This window comes from Anolis carolinensis, chromosome 2, assembly GCF_035594765.1.
Source record: "Anolis carolinensis isolate JA03-04 chromosome 2, rAnoCar3.1.pri, whole genome shotgun sequence".
NCBI lineage: Eukaryota > Metazoa > Chordata > Lepidosauria > Squamata > Dactyloidae > Anolis > Anolis carolinensis.
In genome coordinates, this window is record NC_085842.1 from 119,019,802 (window position 1) to 119,025,801 (window position 6,000).

Genomic DNA, 6,000 nt, shown 5'->3' on the forward strand with positions numbered 1-6,000 from the left:
GTGGAAGGGCCTTGAGTCTACACTGCCATATAATCCAGTGTAAATTAGATAATCTGTGGAAGAGGCCTAAGTGAAGCCTAACTCTGCCTGTCCCCTGGGCTGAGTCGGTTGCTAGATGACCAAGTGGGCGGAGCTTAGCCTTCTAACTGGCAGCAATTGGATAAAACCTATTATTCCTTTCCCTGTAATTAGGACTTTATTTTTTCTTTTCTTTTTGTTGTATCAACCTAGAGCCGTGAATGATGGGTTGTGTTGTCAAATTTCGAGGTTGGGGGGCCTGTAGTTTTGTTGTTTTGTCTGCTGCCCTGATGCCATCACTCTTTTATATATATAGAAAAGGACATATACAGTATTTAAATTGTAATAAAATGTATGAGGACACCACATATCTCATGAAAACCTTTCATTTATATTATTGAAATACAGTAGAGTCTCACTTATCCAACATAAATGGGCCAGCAGAATGCTAGATAAGTGAAAATGTTGGATAATAAGGAGGAATTAAGGAAAACATCAAATCATGTTATGATTTTACAAATTAAGCACCAAAACATATTTTACAACAAATCAACAGAAAAAGCAGTTCAATACATGGTAACGTTATGTAGTAATTACTGTATTTATGAATTTAGCACCAAAAAATCACAATGTATTGAAAACATTGACTACAAAAACATTGGCTACTAACAAATTGACTACAAACAAAGATAGAACTGTATAAAATGAACTTAGAGTAACAACATTGTTGAAAATTAAATCTGTAAAACATTTAGTCCTTGCTGCCTAGAGAAAGAGCTGTGGATCTGAGCTGTGGATTACCAAGAACACAATAATCCCAAAGGAACAGCTCAGGGGAAGATCCCAGGAGCTTACATGTCTTTACACTAATGCACAGAGCATGGGGAATAAACAAGACGAACTCCAACTTTTAGCACAACACCACACTTACGATGTCATAGGCATCACTGAAACGTGGTGGGTTGACTCCCATCACTGGAATGTAGCAATTGAAGGCTATAACCTCTTTCACAGAAACAGAACAAAGTGGAGAAGAGGCGGAGTAGCCCTATATGTCAAAAAGGACGTTTTTCGCTCTCTGTAGCCAGCCCCAGTGAGCAACCTGGCTGCAGCTCTTTGGATGAGCTGAACTTTTCGAGCACTCTTCAAAAGCAGCCTCATGTAGAGCGCTTTACAGTAATCCAGATGGGATGTGCCGTCCGCCAGACAATAAAAAAACTATAAAGCTGAAACGTGCCGTCCTTTATCCGGGCGAACTGCAAATCCCTATAAGCTGTCCTAAAGATATTGAACGACTGAGTCTGGAAAACTTCAAAAAAGGATGTTTATTCATACAAGGTTGTAAACCTGGCACAGATCTTAAAGTTACAGAAAATGAAACAAATTTCTATAGGTTTTAGTTGCGGAATTATCCCTGGTTCCAGAAGGCAAAGGTGATTATAAAACCACTATACCCTAATCACGCTGTCTATATTAGAAGGAGAAACTCTTTCCTTCCCTATCTTTACAGCAAAGATTAGTTCTAGAAGCGACGGAATAACCCTGCTCCTCTAACTAGATTTCCTATTCCAGATCAGTATAATTCAATACTTATCTAATTTGGATAGGCTTAGATTGGCCTGGTTTTGAGGATGATTTGTCCCAGCTAGCTTTGCACAGCTGCAGCACGTTGGAAGACTATAGCCAAAATGAGGCTCCAAAATGGAGACTAGACCCTGGTAAAAAAGGGCGGTCCTAAGATGTTGTACTCTTTGACCAATCATTGCAAAGAAAACTGCAGCCAGCTCTTGCAGACTCCAAGCCACTTTTCCTGGGCTTTTGCAGCCAGAGGTTGAAACAAAATGCAAAGGAGGGAAAACAAACAAACGACCAATAGGTAAGGCAAACCATCGTCCTGGGGGACGGAACACTCCCCGCTTAAATTCCCAGGATGCGGGAATTTACCACCCCAAAATACAAACACATTTGCACATATGACAATACAAACACTAGAACTTTAAACATCTCCAATAAGCAACACGAGGTCACTAATTGGTCTGTCCAAAATGGACACTTTGTCTCTGTTGCAAGTCTTTAATTGAACTTTCCTGACCTTACCGTCCGGGCAAGGAAAGGTCTTTAATACAATGCCCATGGGCCACGCATGGCGGGGCAAGTCTTTGTCCTTTAACAACACAACGTTGTTAACCTCAATGTTGTCCTGTGGGCTTTGCCAGATTCTTCTAGCTTGAAGCTGGCTTAAGTACTCAGCTTTCCACCTTTTCCAGAAGTGGTTGGCTAAGGTCTGCACATGCAAAATTGGTGCCACAGTCCGACCAAATTGACTTAATTGGCCCTCTGAGGGCTATGAACCTTTTCAAGGCATTTACGAATGATGAAGTGTCCATTCCCTCTACATCCTCAATATGGACAGCTCGTACTGACAAACAAGTAAACAAAACCACACATCTTTTGTTATTTACAACACCACTGGTTTTTCTTGTAACAATTTCCCAAGGACCAAACACATTGATTCCCACATGGGAAAAGGGTGGGTCTGTCAAAGTCCTATCCTGAGGTAGTTCTGCCATTAACTGACTTTGACAGTTTCGCCTAAGGCACCTGCATTTAACAAATTTGAAAATACAACTGTTGACCAACCTTTTGGCATTAACTACCCACAGACCTTCATTTCTAAGGGCTGCCTCAGTTAGAGTTCTACCCTGATGATGGATCCTTTCATGGTGATGCCGAACGAGCAGCAATGCAGTGTGACTATTAGGGGGTATGATGATGGGGTTTTTTATGCACACCTTGAGTTTAGCCTTGGCTAACCTTCCTCCAACTCTCAAAATACCCTCCTTGTCTAGAAATGGGTTTAACTCATTTAGAAGACTTTGATTAGGGATGTTGAGCCCTTGCTCTAGCCTAGCTATTTCCTGCTTGAAAACAGATCTCTGCACTGACTTGAATATGACGCTCTTAGCCTTTATCATATCCTGGACCTGTAAAGGCTCACTATCTTTGCAAGCTAAACGATGTATAAGCCTAGCAACTGCTCTAAGAAGACTGTGCCACTCCGAAAAACGTTCAAAACGGTGTGGTTCCAGGCAAGATCTTTGGCCCATCTTGATTTCTGTGGTCATCTTGCAAACTTTCACCTCTGGAACGGACTCGGGCAATTCTGTATTTTCGGTGGGAGAAAAGGCTGATGGAACTTTTACCTTGGGGTCTTTCTGCATCTTCTTCTTCAGTGACCAGAGTCTATTTTCTGCCACATGCCTGTTGTTTGGCAAAGTGGGTTTTTCTGCTTTAAAAGGCAGAGGGGCCATCCAATTTCCCTCTGGACTCCGGGAAACTTGAGAGTTCATGATCTCTAAAAACCTCTGTTCATCTTTGGAAAGCGCTGTAGTTTCATCCCTTTCGGAGACTTCAAAGATGGAAGAATACTCTGGTGTTATCCCCTGACAATAGACCGAGATATGACTCAAACAGCTATGCATTAGTGTGGGGCGACTGCCTTGAAGCACGTGCGCTTGACGAGTGCCCACCGACGATGGAGGGTGCATCCTATTTATGCACACTGGGCCTGTAACTGTCCAGCCTAGTGGTAGCAGCTGAGCAATGGGCGCCCCTGGAGGTCCCTTAACTTGGTCGTTCACATAGAACAAGTTCGGACAGTCCGCACCAAGCAGAAGGGCAATGTCCACATCTGGACGGAAAGCAGGTAAGGCGTTCTTCAGCCTTCGCAAGTGAGGATGGGCTTCCACGACTTCTCTGGTGACAATCTGCCTTTTGTTCCGGGGAATAGAGGAACACTCAATGAGGTCTGGTAACTCGAACAGTCTCTTCTGGTCACAAGAGGGGACAACAAAGCCGGATGCTATGCGACCCTGCAACTTCTTCTTTCCTACACAGGTGGACATGGTGTAGTCGACCGTCTGGGTTTTTATGTCAAACAGTTGGAAAAACTCTGGAGTCGCCAGGGAGGCGTCGCTTTGTGAATCCAAAGCCACGTAAAGTCTCTTTTTAAGCCAAGGTCTTCTGGCTGGATATACATCTGCTAGGCAGATGGGATGGCAGACTCTAAGCTGGTGCGCGTCAGAGCATAGTTTAGTGCAGGCGACCGATGGAGCATCCTCCTGCATCCGTGACGCGGCCTGCGTGTTGGTGGCTTCAGTAGATGACCCTTTTTTGGAAAACGTGTCCCCTTTGGCGTGGGAGACAGCGTCAGAGTTGTGCATCGCGGTGCAATGCTTAAGGCTGTTACACCTTGCGCATTTGACGTCCTCTTTGCAGTTGGATGCAAAGTGAAGAGTTGCTCCACAGCACCTAAAACATATGCCCAGCTTCTGAACAATCTGTTGTCTTTCTTTATAAGGCTTCTTGCCAAATTCCCGGCAGTTGGCCAAACTGTGAGGCTTTTGGTGAATGGGGCAGAGCACCTCCTTCACCTCTGACTTGGATTCGTTGGCCCTGTGCTGAGTTTCAACAGCCTTAACACTAACCGGTCTTTTGGCCTCTCTGGATGGTTTTTTCTCCACTTTAGGTGCCTTCTCTGGCTGGGTCCCTTGGTATAAGGTGGGGAGGCCCGTCTGCGGATCATTCCTTTCTCTGGCCGCCCTGGTGATGAACTGGACCAAATGAGAAAATGGAGGGTATGCCTGGGAGTGGGCCTCCTTGTAGTTGAAGACCTCCTGTCCCCAGCGTTCTTGCAAAGTGAAGGGCAGCTTGGTCAAGATCTGCCTCTGGGACAGGTGCTGATCGAGGCACCTCAAACCGGGCAGTTCTGGATTCTCCTTGGCCGACTCTAATTCCGTAAGGAGATCGCTGAGGTCCCACAAGAGTTTGAAGTCTTTGAGTTTTAAAGCTGGGAACCTTTGGAGCTTGTCCATAAGAGATGCTTCAATCTCTGTGCTGGCCCCATACCTCTGCTGCAACCTGGCCCAGGCCTTTTCCAGGGCTTTGTCGGGATCGGCTACGTGGGCTGCGTAGATCTTCTTAACTTGTGAGGATGAGGCTGGGCCCAACCATGCAGCCAGAAGAGTCAGTTCTTCCTCAGGCAATAACTTTAAGTCTCTGATTGCTCTCTGGAAGGTGGCCTTCCAGAGAAGAAATTCCTCAGGCTTGTCCGAAAACTTTTCGACACCCTTGTCCTTAAGATCTCTTCTGGGGCTTCTGATGATGGAGACAAGCTGGGACTCTGGCGTCGAAGGGAACAATTGAGGAGTTTGCTGTTGTGGAGTGGACTCCCACCGTGCACCTTGCGTCAACCTTTGGCCTCTTGGAGGGATGACATCGACCACTGACGAATCGATGGCTCCCTGTGCAGCTGTCTGTAGGGGCCAACTAGCACTCGGCCTTGAGGCCCTGATTGACTGACCTAGGGTTTTAGCAGGAGGCACAGGTAGCTCGAGCAAGGGTGAGCTCCCCGCTATGACGCTCTGCTCTGCAGGAAACTCAAAAGTGACTTTGGGGCCCTGCTCTGGGTAAGGAGAAAAGTCTTCCTGTTCCTCATCCGAAAACTGGCTGTTCATGCTGCCAAGGTGCGCAAACACTTTGGCAGAAGGATCCTGTATTGGTAACTGGCTTACATTTTCTTCTGTGAGTGGCTCAATTAGGGCTTTGGCCAAAGTCTCAGCCCTTACCCTTTTGGCTGCGGCATCCATCTTTATTCTAAGCATCTCTATACGAGCCTGTTCTATTTGCATTTCGCTTTGTCTATGGGCCTGTTCTATTTGCATTTCACTTTGTCTATGGGCCTGTTCTATTTGCATTTCGCTTTGTCTATGGGCCTGTTCTATTTGCAGTCGTTGCTCTTCTTCTTTAAAGGGAAGGGTGAGATCAGCTGCCTTAGCATCAGCCTCCGCCCCCGCCACTTTACTCTGCAGCTCCAGACGTGCAGCCTCCTTAATGTGCAAGGCAGCTAGGGAAGAGATGGCACTCCCAGCAGCAGAAGACTTGCTAGAGTGGCTGTGTTTAGACGATGCACGCTCCCTTAGT